Raw genomic sequence first — 24,168 nt, 5'->3', positions numbered from 1 at the left:
CGTGGCAAAAATAACAACCATTTGGGTACCACATGCTTGATAAGGCATTTAACCTCCCACCACTCAGCCCATTGGCAAGAGCACCTAAAAGCCAAACAAAAGATGCACAAATCTGTCCCTCCTCCTTACTCACCTCAGTCTGTCCCTGCTATACCTCATGACCTCTCAGCAGCCTCCACTGACAGGGATGATGGTTTAGGGTGCCCCAGGTCCTTGCAGCACATCTGCCAGCAGCACACCACCAGCTGCAGACTATAGCTGGCAAATTTCTCTGCCCCATCTGCTGCAGCCAAAAAAAAATACAGTCCCTGCCAGCCACGTGCCCAGCATGCAAATGCAAGCTTGTCAAAGCTGTTGGCTCTACAACTTCTGCCTTCCCGTCTGGTGGATTCTGCCCCTTCTGTGAATTTGCAGAAAGTGCTGTATCACAAAGGCAGGTTCCCAGTCGCTATTTCTTTTCACGTAAGGCCATTCCAGCTCTCTACCATCACGTGGAAGGCAATGTTGTGGCATTGTTGGGCAAGGCAGTCAGCCACAAAGTCCACGTTACTGCTGACACGTAGATGGTCCATCAAGCATAGGCAGGGACGATATATTTAGTTCACAGCACACTGGGTAACTCTGCTTGCAACTCGGAAGGATGCAGGACAGAGCTCAGTGCTGCTGCTTGTTGTGTCCCCAGGTCTCCATACAGCTAGTGATGATGCAAGATTTTTCAGCTCTACCCCCTCCTCCTCCTCCTCCTCCATGCCCTCCTCTACTGAATTGTCCTATGAACCTCAAGTACTCCCTAAGTGTTCAAAGGGCTATTCAATAAGTCAGGCTAAAAGGTGCCATACAGTGCTTCAGCTGGTGTGTCTAGGGGACAGGAACCACACCGGAGCAGAGATTCTTGCAGCTCTGTAGGGACAGGCCCAGAGGTGGTTCATGCCACGCCAGCTGGAGCCAGGAATGGCATGTGATGGCACAAACCTCCTGTCTGCCCTTAGACAGGGAAAGTTGACACATGTGCCATGCTTGGCACATGTACCCAATTTGGTGGTGCAGGGTTTTCTAAATAGGTACTCAGGATTGGAAGATCTACTAAAGCAGGCCAGAAGAGTCTGTAGCCATTTTAGGCTGTCATACACAGCCAGTGCTCGGTTGGTTGAAATTCAGCGGGAATTCTACCTGCTCATAAACCGACGGATTTATGACATACCTACCAGGTGGAACTCGACTTTGGCAATGCAGAGGGCCGTCAACGAGTACCTATGTGAGTATGGCAAAACAACAGACTCAAGCTGGCTCAGCTTTTATTCCCCACGCCAATAGCTGCTCATAAAGGATGCATGCACTATACTGTCACCATTTGAGGAGGCCACAAGGATGGTGAGCCATGACAATGCACGCATCAGTAACACAATCCCTGTTGTTTTCCTGCTAGAGCAGACTCTGTGTGGCATTATGGACAGGGTACTCAAGGCAGAGCAGCGGGACGAAGAGGAGGACTTCCTTTCCTCTCAAGGCCCACTTTATGCAGACAGCATTGTTCCTATGCCACAGAAAACAAAAGAGGAGAGAGAGGGTTCTGGCAGTTTCGGAGGCAGTGTAACAGAGAAAGACATACGTCAAACAGTAAGAGATGGTTTTCCATCCCCAGAACCCTTGGGAATAGTACATGGCTGGGAGGAGGCAGTTCAAGATACTGTAATCCTCAGTGACCCAGAGGAGTCTTCTTCTCATGCCTTTGCAAATTTGCGGTTCATGGGCTCCCTCATGTTTCAAAGCCTGCGAAAGGACCCAAGAATATGTGACATAAAGGAAAAGGATCACTATTGGTTGGCAACCCTCCTTGACCACCGTTATAAAGGGAAAGTCTCAGAACTCATTCCGTCCCCACAGATAGTGCAGAAGATGAAATCTCTTGAGGAAACCTTAAAGAGGAGTTTATTGAACACATTCCCTGACTCTGGTAGGTTACAGTGTCGTGAAAAACATAGTTTTGAGGCTTCTGTCAGTCAAGAGAGGAGCGGTGGAGTAGGCGGCCGCCTAAGTGATGCATTTCTGGATTTTTTTAGTCCTCACCGCCCAGGGCTGTCAGCTTCCACATCTCATTGGCAGTGTTTGCATCACATGGTGGATGATTATCTAGGGAAAAAAATTATAGAACTGGAATTAAAGATTATAGAACGCATCTGTCCACAGACTCCGTGGACCACCTGACTTTTATCAAAATAAATGAATCAGTCTTGGATTACCAGCAGCTACAAAGCCCTTGATGCAGATGTCGCTGATTAAGTGTTTTTGGGATGTGGAATCTCTGCAGGACTTCTATGCTGCCTAGTGTTATGGGTATTGATTTCATGTGGAAGAATGTTTTTGGTGTAGGTTTCATGGGCACAATTAGCACCCAAAGACCAATTTTTTCGCACCTGTTTGACAGCAAGGCCAATTCTTGCATTCACCAATAGTATTTCTATTGGGTTACAGTGTGAAGGCGCCACAGACACCCAAAGAACAATTTTCCCGCAACTGTTTGACAGGTGCATACCATTACAATTTTTGACAGCAAGGCCAATTCTGGCTTTCATCAAGAGTATCTCTATAGGGCTACGGTGTGAAGGCGCCACCGACACCAAAAGAACAATTTTTCCACACTTGTTTGACAGGTGCATATCATTGCAATTTTTGACAGCAAGGCCAATTCTTGCTTTCATCAAGAGTACCTCTATAGGGTTACAGTGTGAAGGCACCACTGACACCCAAAGAAAAAACTATTTTTCCGCACCCATTACTTCTATCCAAAGTCTGTGGTAGAGACACAAATATAGAATATATCCAAAAATCTTCAATCTTGTTCCCAGTCCACTACATTGTGGCCTCATCATACAGACTGGCTCCCCAAGCCGTTGCTTACAAAATGAAGAAAGATTGCAGGGAAAAAGTCATTTTTTGGGCTTTATAAATGCAATTATTGCTGGACTAGCTTCTATACACAGTACAGATGTGCCACTTTACAGGTAGACTAAGGGGACCCCCCAGACACTATATTGAAAGTAATTTTTCATTTTTATGCTTTCACTTTAAGCATCAATAAATCACTGCTCATTTAAAAATTACGTTTTTTACAAACTTTTTTTTCATTGATACATGTTCCCCAGGGCAGTACCCGGACCCCCATAACCATTGTATGCCCAATTACTTGCATATAAGCCTTTAAAATGGGCACTATGATTTTTCACATACAGGTCCCATAGACTTTAATGGGGTTTGCTATTCAGTTCCGAACTTTCACGCTGTTCGAAAGTTATGCTGCGAACCAAACAGGGGGTCATTTGGTCCATCGCTATTTACTAATAAGGTGTCTGAAGGCAATTGGCTCCACAAGATTATAGTTAGGGGTATTAGCGTAAAGGGGGTTTAAAGTGGTTGTATACCCGCACATGGGAAAAAAGAAAACCACACAAAAAAAAACCCTGTAAGGAAAAGGCATAATGAGCTAGTATGCACCGCATACTAGCCCATTATGAAATACTCACCTTAGAATGAGGTCCCTGTATCGCATTCCGGTCCACGCCCAGATATTTTTGCCCTCCGCGTTGCTTCCGGGTTTGCGGCTCCAGCGCTGTGAGTGGCCAGGGCTGCAACGACGTCAGGAGTATTCTTTCCGGCAAGGTCCAGCAGCGTCTGCTGGACCTTCAGCTGGGCCTGCACAACGCTTGTGCCGTTGACGTCATGCAAAGTGAATAATCTCCTAAACCGTATAGGTTTAGGAGATACAGTGCCTTGCAAAAGTTTTCACCTCCCTTGGCTTTTTACCTACTTTGTTACATTACAGCCTTTGGTTCAATGTCTTTTTAATCTGAATTATATGTGATGGATCAGAACACAATAGTCTAAGTTGGTGAAGTAAAATTAGAAAAATATATACATAAAACTATTTTTCAGAAATAATAAAACGATAATTGGCATGTGCGTATGTATTCACCCCCTTTGTTATGAAGCCCATAAAAAGCTCTGGTGCAACCAATTACCTTCAGAAGTCACATAATTAGTGAAATGATGCCCACCTGTGTGCAATCTAAGTGTCACATGATCTGTCATTACATATAAACACGTTTTTGAAAGGTCCCAGAGGCTTCAACACCTAAATAAGAGGCACCACTAACACTGCCATGAAGACTAAGGAACTCTCCAAAACAAGTAAGGGACAATGTTGTTGAGAAGTACAAGTCAGGGTTAAGTTATAAGAAAAATATCCAAATCTTTGATCCCTAGGAGCACCATCAAATCTATCATAACCAAATGGAAAGAACATGGCACAACAGCAAACCTGCAAAGAGACGGACGCACACCAAAACTCACAGACCATGCAAGGAGGGCATTAATCAGAGAGGCAGCACAGAGACCTAAGGTAACCCTGGAGGAGCTGCAGAGTTCCACCGCAGAGACTGGAGTATCTGTACATAGGACGACAATAAGCCGTACGCTCCATAGAGTTGGGCTTTATGGCAGAGTGGCCAGAAGAAAGCTATTACTTTCAGCAAAAAACAAAATGGCACGTTTTGAGTTTGCGAAAAGGCATGAGGGAGACTCCCAAAATGTATGGAGGACACACTTTTCAGTTCGTTTTCAAAAATGTTTACAAATAACTATTTATCATTTTCCTTACACTTTACAATTATGTGCCACTTTGTGTTGGTCTGTCACATAAAATCCCAATAAAATATATTTAGGCTACTTTCACACTGAGACGCTTTACAGGCGCTACATCGCTAAAAATAGTGCCTGCATAGCGCCTGTAAAGAGCCTCACCTGTCTCTCCAGTGTGAAAGCCCGAGTGCTTTGCGGGCAGTTTTAACCCTTTTTTGACCGCTAGCGGGGGTTAAAACCTCCACGCTAGCGGGTCAATCGCCCCGCAAAAACGACAGTAAAGCGACGCTAAAAATAATGCCATTTTGCCGCCAGAGCCCGCCCGCCCCAGTGTGGAAGTAGCTTTATGTTTTTGGGTGTAACATGACAAAATGTGGCAAATTTTAAGGGGTATGAATACTTTTTCAAGGCACTGTATTTACACTGAGTTACACAGCTACAAAAGGAAGAAAGTTTGATTCCATGGAGAAGAGATTATGGAGTACTGTACATTTGATTTACCTTTAAACATATAGTTATTCTGATACATAAGTTTGAGTCCAGTAGGTGGTGGGATTGCACCTAGAGTACTAAATTATAAACATCAGTAAATTTATTGATTATTGAAGATTGCACATAGAAATATTAACTATTGGTATGTTCTATTCTGCTTGATTTTATTTTTATTTTTTTATTATTTAATTTTAGTTTTTAATTATTGCTATCACGTGCGCTGTTTGTTTTTAGTGATTTAAATGCCTTTTGTTAAGATGTGCAGCACAGCACAATATTACTATATACTGTATATTAGTTAGATGAATCTATAACATTTTAAGTGCCTAAACAAGGACCCATGACAGGATCACCAGGTATTATTTGAAATAAATCTGCAGATTTAAAAATATAAAAATTACTTTTGAAATAATATTAATGTTAATGATTAGAGTTTACATAGTTGTCTGTTTTAGTAGAAGTTTGGCCTTCATGCTATCACTTACCCTAATGTATTTGCTTCAGCTTCTTCTGCTATTGGTGGATGGCCAGCTTGAGCTCAGGCTGTCATACATTACACCTGTTGCAGGGATTAAATCTTCAACCTTGTTGAGAATATGGGGCTACTAACTAGCAAAAGAGCACATAATCTGTTATACACAGACTAGTCATTTCTAGTTATTTATCTATGGCAGTGATTTTTATAGATATACAACAACGTTAAGGTCACCATACAAATTTTAGGCTTCGTTCACACTATGGTGTTCCATATCACGGACGGAATTGGTGCAATTCTGCCTGCAAATCCGAATCGCCGCAAACCGCAGGACATCCTTGTGATTCCTGTTACTTTGAATGGCACCCAAATCGCAGCACGATTTTGCCATGTTTGTTGCCTGTTGAATTGTGGTAAAATCGGAGGCAGGAGGCGGAGCCTAGCAGAGCAGACATGCATTGTTAGAGCTCCACACCGCTGAAGAGAGAAGAGAAGGACAAAGCGGAGCCTGCAGGCTCAAAAGGTATCCATTTGAACCTTTTTGCCCCAGGGAACAAACTGTGAAAGTTTGGGCAGGAAATATGGTACTGGGAGGAAACCGTGGCAGAAATAAAAATCACCTCACAAAGAGCTCACAGGCACTCACTGCAGCTGAAGCAGCTCCAGTCACCTCACAAGATACAGCATCAGGGCGCTCTCACAGACAGAAAATGTCACAGCAAGACTCTCCATTTGAGTCAGATACAGAACAAATCCTCTCACAAACTTCTCCACAAGCCTCCTCAGTATCCCCAGTAATATTATTACAATTTGAAAAGATGCTTCATAAGGCTTTAAAACAAACCTCAGACCAAATAACAAAAAGCCTAACCAAAGAAATAAGAGAGCTGGGAAACCGCACCGCAGCCTTAGAAATAAAAATGGATGAAATTGAAATTACAACCTAAGAAAATATAACAGAATTGGAACAATTAAAAAAAGAGAATTTAATACTTCAAACTAAGCTCGAAGATTACGAAAATAGAGCCAGACGTTCAAACTTGCGCATAAGGGGAATACCTGAAACTGTGACAGACCTGCAATCTACTATTACTGCTCTATTACAAGAACTAAAGCCAGATATCCCTATTGAACGTTTAGAACTGGACAGAGTACACAGAGCCCTCACAGCCAAAAAGAAAGATGGACCCCCACGTGATATAATCACAAAATTTCATTATTACAGAACGAAAGAACAAATACTAATTGCTGCAAGAGAAAAAAAGGAACTTAATTTTCAAGGACACAATTATCAAATTTTTGCTGACCTATCCCAACTTACTATTACTAAAAGACGATCCATGAAACCCCAACTAATGGAACTGCAACGCCACAACATTATGTATCAATGGGGCTTCCCCTTTTCAGTCAGATTTAACTACCAAGGTACAATTTACAGAAGCAGATCAGCAGATGAACTACAACAAACCCTTTTAAAACTAAATCTGACAGAACCCACAAGCAGCAACACTCCCACACGCAGAAGAATGGCGTCATCTTCACCTTCAGGCAGCACCCAGAAAATTTCAGAACAAAATGGGAATCATCATTCTCACAAAAGAGGCCGTTATGCCACATCATCCATGGACCAAGAAGATTCAATGGACTGACATCCTAATTCCTGATATCTCTTCATTTATTATACTAAGAGATGGTTCTCTATAAAAAACCTATATTTATAACTGAATGTAACTGCATTCTGATAGTCACACACTGTGTGGGATCATGTTACATTCCAGTTATATTTCTTATTACTTCTGATTCATATAGCCTTAGAATATATAAGTCAAATAAGGAAATTCTTGTTCAGTTATATATTATCAGGTAATAACAATAGATTTATTACTTTTTAGGACAAATATGTTCAATAATCCAGAAGTAATGGAAGCTTTTTCTTTCTTTTCTTAAAACAAATATATTATTACCTAACTAGTTCCTAGAATTATGTTTTTGTTTATTCTAATCTGAAGCAATACAACCTCAATTTTATGAGTTAACATATCTAAACAGTTACATATGAATAAAATATGTAATTGTTTACTATAAAAGGGTTAAAATGCCAAAATAATTCAAACTATCTTCATCAATACCAAAGTTATTAACAGTACCTTTCTAACTGAATTATTTCGCCTAGGGCAAGACTAACCATATACAACCACCCTGGAATAAATAATTTCAACAAAAACTATATTCTGCACTCCAATTAATGAAACATCATTTTGATGTCTTTTGACATAGCACTTCTCTCCTGTAAGCGGAAGATCCGTGTACCCCCATTAGCCCTCCTCATTCTCCCAACCATATTATGTGGGAGTGTGACGAAGGCACTTATTCCCCTGAGAGAGATATTTATTCTCTTTCACGGGTAAATTGTGATTACTTGCAAAAAATAATTTATACAATGTATCATCTAATCTCATATGTTTTTTGTTTACTCTTTACTCCAGAATTCACTGGTTTCTTTTCTATCTATTCATCTCTTCAGTCCACAAAGGTTGATCTGCGCAGTCAGCTCTGCATAACAAAAAGTAAGTCAAAACTATTTTATCTATTGCCATGGCACCACTGAATATACTTTCCCTGAATGTTCAGGGAATAAATGTCCCTCAAAAAAGGACCAAAGCCTTCCGTACTTTCCATAACAAGAAGGCTCACATAGTATGCCTCCAAGAAACACACTTCACCAAAGATTCTACTCCAAAATATATTTCTCCTTTTTATCAACATATTTACACGGCTTCTGCCTGTACCAAGCAAAGGGGAACTCTAATTGCATTTCACCGATCCACACCATTCACCTTATCATCAGAAATTAAAGACCCAGAAGGTAGATACCTGATACTCATGGGTTATATAATGGATACAGCAATCACGGTGATTTCCTACTACGCTCCTAACAAACAACCTACACCATTCCTCTCAAATATATTACAAGTGATTAATACACACAAAATAGGAACAGTGATAATGTGTGGGGATTCGAACCAGGTCCTCCTCCCATTTCTAGATAAATCACCTTTTACACCATCCAAAATAACCTCTAGATTACCTTTTTCTCAACTTCTTTCCAAATACAATCTGGTAGATTCATGGAGAGAAAGTAACCCAATGAAAAAGAAATTCACTTATTTCTCGCACCCTCATCAAACCTTCACCAGAATAGATCATATTTTTCTAACAATAGGAATGATACCAGAAATTATTGCATCAGATATAATTCCGATTCCGTGGTCTGACCATAATGCAGTATACACTACTATAGCCTCAGCCATACCAAAAGCGCATGACCCAACGTGGTACTTACCGGACATAATGCTCAAACACCCACTACATCAGATGGCCATTGAACAAGCTTTAAAGGAATACATATCAATTAATAATACAACAGACATCTCCCCAATAACACTGTGGGAAGCTCATAAACCTGTCTTGCGTGGTACAATACAAAGACAAATGGCACTATTTAAACGGGAACGCAAAAATCTAGCAAAAAAACTAGAACTCAATTTTAATGCAGCCTACATATCATTTCAAGATAATCCATCTCAGAGTACAAAATCTCATCTGGAAAAATCTAGATTGGAATACGATCTATTTCTCACTGAGTCAGTTGATAAATCCCTCAAACGCTCCAAACACAATTTCTACATGAATACAAACAAACCAGGTACATATTTGGCTCGGGCATTAAATTCAACTAACAAATCTTTCAAACCAATACGTTTGAAATTATCAAAAAATGTTTACACTTGTAATCCAGTTAAAATAGTCCATAAATTTCACTCACATCTCGCAACTTTATACAAGACAAACAATGAATTTAATCCTACAGAAGCTGAATCCTTCTTCTCAAAAATAACCTTACCTGAGTTATCTCAGAATCAAAAAAGCAGTTTGGATGAGCCTATAACTATAGATGAAGTTGCTAACGCCATAAAAGACCTAAAACTTAACAAAAGACCAGGCCCAGACGGCTACTCGGCTTTATACTATAAAACATTCTCAGAAATACTCTCTCCCATTCTCACTGAAACTTTTAACAAACTTCTAGATGGACATTCTTTTCGGCAAGAAACACAAATGGCAATTGTTTGTATGATCCCAAAACCCCTTTCTGATGATACTTCTTGTGTGAATTGTCGGCCTATCTCTCTGTTAAACCTCGATATTAAATTATTAGCAAAAATAATAGCAAAACGCCTCAATAGCATTATAGGAAAATTAATACATAGAGATCAAGTAGGCTTCATCTCAAATAGACAGGCAGGCGATAATATACGCAGGGCAGTGTTATTGGCACATATTGCTAAAAAACGGAAAATCCCTTTATGTTTTCTATCTCTCGATATTAAGAGGGCATTTGACACAGTATCCTGGCAATAAGCCTTTAATATCGAAAGAGGTACCCGACAGGGTTGCCCATTATCTCCCTTATTATTTGCCCTTATACTCGAACCCATGGCCCAATACATCAGAACAAACCAAACTATAACTGGCATTGAAGTAGGAGGTATTACACACAAATTATGTATATTTGCAGACGATATATTACTTTTTCTATCATCACCACAGGTCTCTGGTCCTAACTTAATACCAGCTCTTGATGGATTTGCAGCCCTATCCGGCCTTATGATTAATCCTAAGAAATGCCTAGTGCTTAATATTTCACTCACAAACATGGAATTGATCCCGGCTAGGGCTGCACTCCCATTCACATGGGCAGAAAAATCAATCCCATATCTTGGAATTCATTTAACAGCATCTCATTCTGACTTATTCTCAACCAATTATCCTCCTGTATTAAGACAGATCACAAATCTAATAAAACAATGGTCGCAACTTCCTTTATCCTGGATAGGGAAGATTAATGCAATCAAAATGACTATTCTACCCAAATTGCTTTATCTATTCAGAGTCCTCCCTATTCCAATTCCTTCCTATTTTTTGAGAATAGTACAAAAAAGAGCAACTTCGTTTATATGGGGCTCTTCTAAACCACGTATACCTATACACACACTACATCTTCCCAAAAATAAAGGAGGCCTGGGATACCCTAATTTTACTAACTACTACAGAGCAGCACATTTGGCCAGTCTGTCCAAATACCATGCAAAACAAGAAATCCCATTATGGGTATTTATAGAGGCTTCAGAAAATGACCCTCTATTAATATCAAATTTATTATGGCTTGATCCTAAAGACCGCTTTAAAATTCATAATCCCATAACTAAACACTTCTTATCTCTCTGGGATAAACTAAAAACCAAATATCAGTTACGATCTCCACACAATCCTCTCCTTTCTTTTATCAGAAATCCGGCCTTTTATCCGGCATGGATCTACCCAAATTCTTTTAAAGCTTGGACAACATCAGGCATTCAGACACTAAATGACTTCATAGCATCTAAATCATTCCTTTCATTCCCATCGCTTAGAGAAAAATATGATCTACCAAACTCTGAGATATTTAGATATCTCCAAATCAAAAATTTCTATACACCATTCCTAAAGGGGGATACACCATTATCCCAATTATCCATTTTTGAATCAATCTGTACAAAAGATCCATTTGCTAAAGGTACAATTTCATCACTTTATAATCAATTATATGGAGTAGCAAATCTTAATAGACCCTCTTACGTTCAGAGGTGGGAGGAGGACCTGGGACGAACTTTAGAAGACACGGACTGGTCTAATATATGGCTCACATCTAAGTCATCTTCACCCAACATCTTGGCACTGGAGACAAATTATAAAGTCCTAACTCGCTGGTACCTTGTACCCGCTAGAGTGGAAAAATATTCACCTAATACCTCAACTCTTTGTTTTCGAGGATGCCCAGAAATAGGCACATATTTACACATATGGTGGACGTGCCCAGTAATCCAAACCTTCTGGAAGGAAGTCTTCGTGATTGCATCTAAAATATTTTAAAAAATAATACAACCAGATCCATATTTAACTTTACTTAATCTAAAACCGGAATGGTTAACACTCTCTCAATTCAAACTTATGATCCAACTAATAACGGCTGCAAAACAAACAGTGGCCAAGGCATGGAAATCTCCTACATTGGTACTAGCAGAAACAATTCACAGAATGAATAATACAATGTCCCATGCTAAGATGGTAGCCATCGATCAAAATCAAATTCCAAAATTTGAAAAACTTTGGCATCCTTGGATAAAACAACAGTTCCTGTCAAATTTCAATGACTCTGTCCTGTTGCCATGGTAACAGATTGAATGACTTACAGAGACACCCATTCTAAGGCTTCAAAGAGAACTAAAAAGAATAATAAACTGACGAGCGGGACAACCTTGTGGACCATACCTCTACCTTTCAACCCTTTTTCTTCTTTCTCTTTCCTTTTCTCCACCTTACGATTAAAGCTCATTATCAGAATTTATTTGACCTATATACACTCTACTTGTAAACAATATGTATAGTAGGTATAAATCATTTAAATACCTACAAAAGTAACTAAGGAAATGATATATATCTTTAATTTAGGTTTACGTGAACCCAATGTTTAATATTTGAAATTTCATGATATTTACCTATATAAACCCTACTGTAAAACAATGAGCTTACTTTATAGATCCTTGTAAACTTACTTTATGTATCTTTATGTATCTTTATAACATTGTATACTCAATAAACTTCTTTTGACAAGGAATTGTGGTAAAATCGCGTAAACAGAATCTCGGGATGCCTGTCGCTCAAAAGAAGTTTTGGATTCCACCCACGATGTGGAACACCATAGTGTGAACAGAGCCTTACACTATGACTTTACAATGTTTGTACAATTTTCTTTACATTTACTAAAACTATGTAACATGAGAACCTACCTAAACTACCCAATCAATGTGCATTCAAGCCCTTGCACTACATAGTAGTTGGTAGGTGTAAGAACCTGTTTTCATTCACACCAGAGCGGTGACTGAAGTTTTTCCACACTGGAAGAAGGCTAGTAACCGGAAGACAGAATACTATTTTTTTTTTTCTTTGTGCCGCGTTTTTACTACAACTTAGCCCACAGGTGCAGTGCAGTGCAATAAAATGTAGACATGCTGCATAATATCACACCTCGCTGGATGGCACAAGTCACCACGGTGTGTCACTTTGTACACTTCAAATAAAGTTCTCAAAAAAAGGGAGCTATGTATTGTGGTAAAACATGTATCACACCGACCCCAGCCTAAATCAGACAACTGCCCACGCACTAAACCGCTCCAGAGTATGGTGAGCTTAAGGCCTGGGTTCACACTTCTCGCAATTTCAAAGGCGCGACTTTGGCACGACTTGCATGCGATTTCTTTAACAGAAGTCAATGCAAGTTGTACCAAAATCGGAATAAGAGTAGATAAGAACGGTTCCATTGCACAGAAAATGGTGTGGCGGGGGATGTCTGTTGCAGCCAGTTCTCAAAAGTCGGAGCAATTGTCGCATTAATGTGAACTGGACCTGAGGAGCAGCTGCTAAGATGGTTCCAAGGCTGGGTAAACAATACAAATAATTTCCTAGTGTGTAAATCATTGTATATTTTATTTAGTTTTCAACATAAGCATAGCTCCCAACTGTCCCTGATTTTGAGGGACCGTCCCTGATTTGGAGCAATGTCCCTCTGTTCCTCTTTGCTCCTCATTTGTCTCTCATTTTGGTCTGATCTCTATAGATGTATATAAAATGCACTTTTTAGCTATCAAAAAGTGTTTTCCAGCACTAAACCTTTCATCTGGTTTCTAAATTGCTGCATTTTTAAATTCCAAAAGCCAATATAAAGGAATAGTATTGGTAAAAAAGCACTTATGGGTTTAACCATTCTCCTTTTAAGGGGTTGTGGCAGGGGGCATGTCCTATGCCTGCATGATTTTGCTGATAGGTGTCCCTCATTCCCACTTCAAAAAGTTGGGAGGTATACATAAGTATCAAAATGCAGTATAGCTCTGGTACATTTATATTGTTGTAAAACAATATAAGCTAAAATTCCTTTATTAAACTGTGGTATCTGTGCTAAACTTTAATACCATCTTAACACAACAAGAGTCGTGTATATTCCATCAGACTGTCAAGGAATGAAATGTCGGCCAAGCTTCAATGAGTTTATAATCGGTTTTGGATGTTACCCACTTTCCCTGCTGTGAGAGTAACAGCGTCACAGCAGAACCCATAGCTCATACCTCTCTTCACCAAACAAAAGTCATTTATCTTTCTGATTTAGTTTCTTTTAATCTGCTTTTCAGAGATATTTTTCTACACACCCCACAAGCACACACAAAACACACCAAACACAAAAATGGACCATAACACTAAAGATGGCTGTAGCCAACAGACAATGGCTGTAGCCACCATTCCTGCCATTCCTTTGTTTGGGAAAACATACTAATCTTATGACCTCTTTAAAGATTATCTCCTGGCATTTAAAAAAAAAAACATGCTCCAGCACGGGTTTAATATAAAAAGCTCTGTCTGCAATACTAACCTACAAATCCAGAGCTGTCCCTCACAACAATTTTTTTTTTTTTTCACTAGATGTCCTCTGTCTTCCAGGTTGAATGACACCCGGTGCTGTTAAACCTGGAAGGCTGAGGATATACTGTGAGTGCAAGGCATCAAGGACCTAAAGTTTGAAACTAATGTTGGGCTTCATGTACACTGTCCTACATTTACAGCGGTCACGGGAAAACATGGCGAAATAGGGGCAAAAATGTGCCTCGATTTTGCCACGTTTTGCATTTTCCCATGGCCGGCGATAAAACGTTCTTATCCTGAACGCGATTCTTCTGGGGGAGGTTGAAGCTCACCTAAATGCAGCAGCTCCTAAACTCTGCTACAAGCCTATGTGTATAAGAGCTTTGGCAAAAAAAGCCAAAATCTCCTAAACTCAAGTATAGGAGCTGCCAGTGTAGTGTACATAAAGCCTAAGAAAGTATTATTTTACTGAAAGGGTCGTTGATGCTTGGAATAGACTTCCAGTAGAGGTTGTGAGTCAACATTAAGTGGCTTAAACTTGCGTGGGACAAACATAGATCTATACTCGGACAAAAAAGTTAAAGCGTAACTCTGCTGAGAAAAAAACATTCCCCTCTGGGTGATCTATGTACATTACAAGGATTGTAACACAGATACCTAACTTTTGTTATTCTAAAGAAATCCCTGTGTGTTTGTCTGTGTCCATGTGGTAAGTGAATCTAATGGGAGTGGTTTCATAATTATCAATTAGCTGTGCACCTGCAGGGCACAAATGAGCAAAGCTGCTGGGCCTGCATCCCTTTAGATGTGATTTCCTATGGGGAGTATCTCACCAAAAATGACATTTTTGTTACAGGGGATGACTGAAATCTGACTTGTATTTTAGGGAAGACTTCTGGGAAAATTGATGAGCCAATCACATGTAGCCATGCCCCCGTAGGGGTTGCTGTGTGTAGTGGTTCACCTATCACCCTGCCCAGCCAGACATCCATCCCAGTCATTTAGAGACAGAAACCAGTCCATTGCTTTGTTTTGTTTATTTGAGGGGGATTAAACTTGGATGGGGATTTGGGAATTATGGGATGCCCAGGAAGATTTAGTGCAAAGTTGCTTATAACTCCTATATACGTAGCTCTCAACTGTCCCTGATTTCGAGGGACTGTCCCTGATTTGAAGCAATGTCCCTCTGTCCCTCTTTGCCCCTCTTTGCCCCTCATTTGTACCTCATTTGGGTCTGATCTATATAGTTGTATATAAAATGCACTTTTTATCTTTCAAAAAGTGTTCCCAGTGCTAAACCTTTCATCCAAATTCTAAATTACTGCATTTGTAAATTTTAAAAGCCAATATAAAGGAATAGTAGTGGTAAAAGTCCCTTGTGGCTTTAATTAATCTTTTTTTTTGCTTAATTCTCCTTTAAGGGGGTGTGGCAGGGGGCATGTCCTATGCCTACATACATTTGTTAGTAGGTGTCCCTCATTCCCATCTCAAAATGTTGGGAGGTATGCCTATATACACTCCTGTATATACGCTTCACTCTTCTCTCTCCAACACAAACACTTGCTGCTTACCATTTCCTCCTCCAGCACTTCATTTGCGGCAGACTGTTCCTCCACCAACACTTTCCTTGCTGCAGACTGTCACTCCTCCAGACTAGCTAGCACCGCATGGGTAGGTCTGACATTACTTCAGCCGTGTGGTGTAGAATAGTCCAAGAGACATTAGAGAATGGTGTCGAATAGTCCGAGTGAATGGTGTAGAATAGTCCGAGTGAATAGTCCAAGAGACATTAGAGATTGACTTTATTGTTGCCAAGGGCAACCACCATACAGTTTGCCTGCTATCAGCGTTCAGCTACTGTGGCACAGTTTGTGTGGAGACACATGTCTGGACAGGACCAGCTAGCACCAGCACGCCTGTTAATCCTAACTTCTACCACAAGGGGTCAGCGCAGCGCATGCAGCATGGAGCCTGCTTATCAGTTTCTCAGGCGCCAAGCAGACGGAGAGCTGGAGGGCGGAGTCATGCCCTGGAGGAAGCTGACAAGTTCCAGCCAGCAGGAAACACCACGAGGCAGCTGAAGATGGCGGAGGGTGGTCGAATGATGCCTGCTTTACTGTGGTTGCCTGACATGCAGGAGCGAATGCTGTTGGATACCGGCATTCGGCTGGAGATTCGTGGAGGACTCGCCTTAGGGTGATTGATGGAGTGCCAAGTGCCACATCCCAACATTGGGAGTAACAGCTTGGGCCCGGTGCGGCCATTGTGGGGAGCCACTAACCCGGCTGTGACCTGTTCAGCAGGTGTCAAGGTACTATACTGTCAACCTGCTTTCAGGACTTTGTATGCCGCAGGAGACTCATAGGGCCAGAGAGGGCCAGGGATTACCAGCCAGAGGTGGAGAGGTGTTGCAGCCTGGTGACTCCTCCCCGAAGATCCTGGACATACCGGAGGAAGAGGATGCTGCCATGACCCGTGACCTGGCCAGGGGACTGGTGACTGCAGGTGCCAGTGTGCAGAAACCAGGTGACATCCCTGAAGAGCTGGCCTGCTCTAAGGTCCCTTGCTATACCCGTCCAGAAGGAGCCCATGCTAGAGGGAGGAGTGCCTCCAGATTAGCTGGATGAGGTAAGCGAGGGCTGAGTCATTGATTGGGGGTTCCCCCAGAATACTGGAAAGATATGGGTACTTGGAAATCTTTTTTTAAGCAGACCTTCCACTACCCAGACCAGAGCGCCCACCTACAGGCAGTGGGTCTTAAAGGCCCAGGATGCTTGTGTCTTGCCCAGGAAAGGGAAGCCCAAGGAATTGCCAAGGTTCTCTTGGTTCCAGAGGGAAATACAGAGAAGGGTTGCTCTGGAGTGGGGTCTAGACTTTCTGTATGTCCCCTCTCAGATTATGGATATCGTGGAGAGCTCACCGGGAGAGCGGGAGGATGACCTAATCTGGGAGTTCATGCACGTCTCAAAGCCTTTAAGGGTGCCAGAGAGTGATGCTTGGGCCTGGTTCAAGGACATTCAGGAGGAATGGAAGCTGGGACGTGCCGTCTACAGAGACAGAGTCCCGGTTGTAAAGGCGGGTCGGCCTACCAGGAGCCATTCGGTCTGTCAGAGGAGAAGGAGATAGCAGGAGGTTGCCGGATCACTGCTTCTGTGTGAGGACTGCTAGGCTGTGCAGCCACCATAGGAGCAGCCACAAGGACTGCAAGAACAGGGCAGAGTCTGTGTGGTTTTCTTCACTGACATTTTCTTTTACAGGGACAGTGTCAGGAAAAGTTCCATCCGCTGGTAATATGTCATTTGGTGTGCAGTACTGAGGTCCACCAGCAGGTGTCTCCTGGCAGTTTGGAACTGTTAGAGCTTTTCCCTGCTGATGTTATGTTATCTTTGGGCCGCAGTACTGGCATCCACCAGCGAATGGATCCTGGCAGTGTGGAGCAGACAGCACCTCCTACAATCGGGTGTCACTTGAGGCCAATTACAGGCCTATAAATACCCAGCAAGCACTCACATGTTTGCCTTGGTTCCGTCCTTACGCCCTGACATGCTAACTTGTAATCTGATCCTGAACCTGTTCCTGTACCTGTGACCCATGTATCTGATCCTGTCTACCTGTCCTGATCCCTATCCTGTCTAACCTGTTACCCTGCATCCCTGCCCTGCAGTCTGATTCATCCATCCTCTCCCTGTCCTGTTTTCCTTACCCCATCTGCTGATCTCCCTGTGTATGACCTTGGCCTGGCTTACGTCTGTTTCTGGAACATCTCCTGTCCATCTGCTGATCTGCTTTGCACGACCCTGGCCTGGCTATTGTTTATAAACCTGGTATTTCCCATTTATTGTACTTATCTGTCTGTTATTTGTGGGTATCTGTCGGTTGGTTATTGCACTCATATATGTCATATTGGAGGTGGTTCTACTTATAATATTCACTTACTTTAATAAATCATTTATATTTTCACTTACGTGTGTTTGGTGTTCCTCTGTAGCTAACCACACAGTTCTGGTCACACCTGGTACATAACAGACAGTCTTTGCCTGCCACCCAGGGTGCCTGATGGAAGGACTGTTGGGTGGACACTAGGGTGTACTGTCCCTACCTACCTTTTGCTTCCTGCTGTCCGAGAAGGGGCCCCTTCATTCAGGAGCAAAAGAAGGACTGTTACAGGTTTCACATATGTTTGGTTATTGTTCTATTTGGGGTTAAATAGCTCCCTTCTGACAGAATAATGACAAACGAGTAAATATATGTGGTAATATGGATCAGATTTTTCTCTGCTGGGAGGATTATAACCCCCTTCCAGTAGTAATGTAAAGTGTACAGATAGTGTGTAAAGATCGTCTGTTGTGCATTTTTGTCTTCACTTAGGAATTCTAGAGATGAGAGGGCTGTCCATCTCCATCGCTCCGGAGTACAAGAAATGTGGTGAGTCAGAGTATTCCTCTTGCGGGATCAATGCTCAGGCTCCAAAGTGTATGTGTCTAGATGCAGGGACCTTTAGTTAGGTTTGTATGTGAAGTGTACAGTGTATATAAGTGACAAAAATGTAAATATCTATTTTTGTATTTTTGTACATAATTTATTTGTACAATATCCCTGTCCAAGTTATTTCCCCCATCCCCCATCCAACAAGTAACATGGGATGCCCTTGCTCCTGGGCTCAGGAGACATTTTTCAATTTATTTTTCACAGCTGTATTCTGGTGGGGGGTGAGTGTTAGGTGCTAAGTGTAAGTGTTTGTTTTTTTTTTTTTTTTTTGTGTGTAAGCTGCCAGCACAAGTAAATTTAAGCAGACCTATGCTGTGAGCTAGGCATGCTTGTTTTGATCTGGGGCAGGGTAGTGGTTTAATGTAGCAGTAGATAACTGACATGTACTTCAGCTCTTGGGCGCCTCCTCTGTTTCCAGGGAGAATGTTCTGGAAAAGGGGCAGGGCAGAGAGCTGGAGTGACATGGGATACATGTGAGGAGCTCTGATCAATCCCCAACTAGGATTGGCGGAAGGCAGGCCTCCTACATATACCCATGGTCAGCCTGCTTGGGGGGGAGTTGTCGGCTGGGTGAACTGGATAATGGAGTGTTAGACTGTCGTGTTTGAGGGAACACCCTTTTCAGGGGGGGGTGTACCTTAGGTGGGGAGCTCGGGAGCTGGGAGGGAGCCTCTCCTTACATGGTCATGTAGAGGTGTCCTGGAACAGGAGCTGGAGGAGATAGTTGGTATGCACGTCCAGAGTAAAGTCATTCAGGAAGGATCCATGGCAGGTGTCGGTGAGTGGAAAGTACAGTGGAAAGCTCTGGAAGAGGCATGCCAGGGGAGCTGGATGTAGAGCCAGAGGGAGAGACTGTGGGAGTTTGTGTCAAGTCGATGCAGCCAGGAGGGCGAGCAGGATTTTCAAGTCGGACTTGCTGGGATCAGTAGTCCATCAAGTATATTTATTTTTCTCAAGTAAATTGGTTGCTACAAAAAGGGTACTGCAGGCCCCGGCCTACAAAGGGCCATCAAGTAAAGACACTGGGACTTATTCAGAGTGAGGCCTAGTCATGTTCTGATGATGTGACAGGATTACTAAAATTGGACAGTGAAGCAGTGTGCTGGAGGAAGTGAGCTGGAAGAAGTGTTCTGAGGTAAGTCTGTCAAGTTTAGGGTCAGCCATCTTGTTGTTCTGAGAAGTGTGACGTAGTTACTTTTATTCTACGAAGTACAATTTATCCTATGGGCATCCCATGTCCCTTTTCCCCAACCAAGTTCAATCCCCTAATAAAAACAACAAAAACAAGCTTAAGACTGTTCATTAACTGAGAAGTGTGTATAATGGAGGTCTGGGAGCAGGGTGAAATGTGTGGATGCTGTAACACGTAGCAACCCCGCTGGGCCATCGCTACAAAAAGATAGTCACGTGGAGCCTGAGAACTGCCCAAACTACATAGGGAGCGCTGGTAAGATTGTATTGGACTTGGTGTCGCCCTTATTCGGAAAAGGGTACCACTTGTACGTGGACAATTATGCAAGCATGCCGCTTTTTTTCACTTGTTTGCTTATGGAATTGGCGCATATGGCACCATGCGATCTAATCGCCGGGGCTTACCACAGTGGCTTGTAGAGTCCAAACTTAGACTGGGGGAGAGAGCCTGCTTGAGAAGTAATAATTTGCTCTCAGTGAAGTGAAGGGATAATCAGAATGTTTTGGTTATGTCCTCCCTTCTCGCAGATACGACAGTCCAAATTCCAACGATGACTGGCGTTGTGGAGAAACCCCTCTGTGTCCACAAATACAACCTTAATATGGGAGGAACCTCACTGATCAGTTGATAGCGCTGTACTTAATTGCCCGTAAGGCCAGGCGCCGTACAAAAAAGTGTCTGTATACTTATTCCAATTGGCTCTGCTGAACACTTATGTGCTATACAAAGCGTCAGGACAAACTGGATCCTTCCTTAAATTCCAGGAAGAGATCATCACAGCCCTTCTGTTTCCAGGCGGTGCTGTGGCCCAACTTCCCACTGCAAATGCAGTGAGCCGGCTGCACGAGAGGCATTTTCCGTATGCCCTCCCTGGTACACCTACCAATCGATCACTCCAAAGAAGATGTCGTGTCTGTGGAAAACGCGGATATAGGCGTGACACCTGCTATTATTGTCCCTCCTGTCCTGGCCAACCTGGTCTTTGCATCGGTGAATGTTTTGAATGCTACCACACTCTATTGGAGTATTAGCGTAGGGTACAGCACTGCACAGTCTAGGACACAATTTCACAGGGTCTCCAAAGATGCTATTGCATTTTGAGACCCAAACCTGGAACCATTACAGTAATAGTTAAATAAAAGTGTAAAAAAAAAAAAAAAATTAGTTTTCGTTTTATTGTTTTCTCTATTCTCTCTCTATTGTTCTGCTCTGTTTTCCTGTATTTTTTAACTGCTATGTTTTATTGTTACTATGTTTTATCATGTTTGCTTTTTAGGTATAATTCTTTTATACTTTACTGTTTACTGTGTTTTTTATTGTTAACCATTATTTTCTTTTCAGGTACGCCATTCAGCTGTAGCACTGATTTATTTATCTTGACAGCAACAGTGTTTGCTCTCACGATACTTAAATCAGCGACTCCAACGCTGTAGGAGGTGATTTCACCACTACAGTTAAAAAAAAGACCATATATGCCGAAGCATGGGGCAGGGGTGGAGGGGCGATTTGCCCCTAACATTAGGAGCAGATTGCCCCCATGCTTCGGCATATATTTTTAAATTTTTTTTGGCACAGATTGTTGTTTTATTGAGTTAATGTTTTATTGTTACCATTGTTTGTTTGCTTTTCAGGTACAAGAGAGAGGGAGGGAGGCGCTCTACTGGCCTGTAGAAGGAGCTGTATGCTCCGAGTGCGTAGCCTTTTGGGTCTCTCTTCCTTTCCTCCCTGCATCGAGATCCGCCCACTGGATGACGTAATTTTCCCTGTACTATCCAAGCCAGGCAGCTGAGATCTCCTTCACTTCCTGCCCTGCAGACAGCGTCCTGTGCAGTGAGAAAATACAGCTGATTGCTGGGGAAAAAAAACGGATTGCTGGCACCCCTCAAGGAGGATCCTTTGCTTGACAGATATGCCTATGATACCTTCATTTCTGTAAGTTCATTTATGTTTGTGCTATTGAAATAACTTTATAATATTGCACTTAGGTGCGCCTCCCTCCCTTTCTCTTTTACATTGCTCACAGAGTACCTTGGATACGCTGTGAGGATGGCCTGCACCTGAATTTTTCCAAAGGCCCCTTTCACACTGGGGCGGGGCCGCGTCAGCGTCAAAGCGCCGCTATTGTTAGCGGCACTTTACCGTCAGTATTCGGCCGCTAGCAGGGGGGTTTTACCCCCCCTCTAGCGGCCAAGAAAGGGTTAAAAACCACCACAAAGCGCCTCTCCAGAGGTGCTTTGCTGGTGGTATAGCCGCGCTGTCCCATTGATTTCAATGGGCAGGAGCGGGGAAAGAGCGGTGTATACACCGCTCCTTCCCTGCTCCAAAAATGCTGCTAGCAGGACTTTTTTTTCCCCGTCCACACTGGAGACAAAGCAGCGGCACTTTCGGGTCGGTTTGCAGGCGCTATTATTAGCGCAATAGCACCTGCAAACTGACTCCAGTGCTGTAGGCAGTGATTTCACCACCACAGTTGAAAAAAAAATGGTGCATGTATGCCCATCATTAGAAGTGGTGGATTCAGGGTGGTATTATAATGGTGGGCACACCTACCGATCAATCTCTTTTTTTCATGCAGCCACAGGCTGCATGGAAAAAAAGAACATTACAATATATGCCCAACAAGAACATTACAATATATGCCCAACAAGGACCAGCAACATACTGGTATGTTGCTGGACTATGAGTGGTTTTACCAGAATGATGCCTGCAGGTTTTGGTATCGTTATTTTCAGCCAGCGGTCATCTTTCATGTAAAAGCAATCCTAGCGGCTAATTAGCCGTTACACTGCTTTTACAAACAGTGGGAGGGAACGCCCCCCCTCCCGCCGTCGTCCATGGTTTTCTCCGGCTCTCCTGTCCCACCTGAGAATGCAGCTGATGGTACCACCAGCAGACCATAGAGCTCATCAAAGACCAGAACAGCTCCAATCATCTCTATGGCCTAAGAAACTGGAAGCTACGAGCATTTCATGACTTTGGTTTCGCCGGATATAAGCAACGCCATTGGGAAATTGGGAAAGCATCTTATTACACTGATCTTGGTGTGGTCAGATGCTTTGAGGGCAGAGGAGAGATCTAGAGTCTAATAGACCCCATTTTTTTTAAAAAAAGAGTACCTGTCACTACCTATTGCTATCATAGGGGATATTTACATTCCCTGTGATAACAACAAAAATGATTAAAAAACAGAAGAAGAGAGGAAAAGTGTAAAAATAAAATAGCAAAATAAATAATAATAAAAAAAAGCATCCCTGCCCCCCCATGCTCGCACTCAATGGCGAACGCAAGCGTCGGTCTCGTATCATATGTAAACAGCAATTGCAACATGCATGTGAGGTATCACCACGAACGTCAGATCGAGGGCAGTAATTTTAGCACTAAACTTCCTCTGTAAATATAAAGTGGTAACCTGTAGAGGCTTTTAAAGGCTTTTAAAAATGTATGTAGTTTGTCGCCTCTGCACGGTTGTGCGCAATTTTAAAGCATGTCGTGTTTGGTATCTTTGTACTTGGCATAAGATCATCTTTTATATGTTACCAAACATTTGGGCAATATAGTGTGTTTTAGTGCAATAAAATTCAAAAAAGTGTTTTCCAAAAAAATTGTGTTTGAAAAATCTGTGCGCAAATACTGTGTGGGGAAAAAAAAATAAAAAATTCAACACCCACCATTTTAATCTGTAGGGCCTTTGCTTTAAAAAAAATATATAATGTTTAGGGGTTCAAAGTAATTTTCTAGCAAAAGAAAAATATTTTTTCATGTAAACAAAGTGTCAGAAAGTGCTTTGTCTTCAAGTCTGCAAAATACTCAACATGACTCTCAGCAAATAGCTTGGTGTATACTTTCCAAAGTGGGGTCATTTGGGGGGGGGGGGTGTGCTTTCTGGGCATTTCGTGGCCTCCGAAACTGCGATAGGTAGTGAGGAGTGAAATCAAGAATTTACGCCCTTAGAAAGCCTGAAGGCGGTGATTGGTTTTCAAGGTCCTGTACGTGGCTAGACTGCCAAAAAGTCCCACACATGTGATATCCCTGTACTCAGGAGAAGCAGCAGAATGTATTTTGGGGTGTAATTTCACATATTCCCATGGCATGTTTGAGCAATATATTATTTAGTGACAACTTTGTATTGTCATTTTCCCGAAACTTGTGGCAAAATATAAAATATTCCATGGACTCAACATGCCTCTCAGCAAATAGCTTGGGGTGTCTACTTTCAAAAAAGGGGTAATTTCAGTGAGAACTTTCTGTAAATTTTTTTTTGTCATTTTTCAATCACTTATGACAAAAAAATTAAATATTAAATGTGCTCAACAAGCCTCTCAGCAAATTCCTTGGGGTGTCTACTTTCAAAAATGGGGTAATTTGGAGGGGG

This window comes from Aquarana catesbeiana, linkage group LG13 (genome assembly GCF_042186555.1).
Source record: "Aquarana catesbeiana isolate 2022-GZ linkage group LG13, ASM4218655v1, whole genome shotgun sequence".
In the NCBI taxonomy this organism is placed as follows: Eukaryota; Metazoa; Chordata; class Amphibia; order Anura; family Ranidae; genus Aquarana; species Aquarana catesbeiana.
This window is presented reverse-complemented; position numbering follows the sequence as displayed.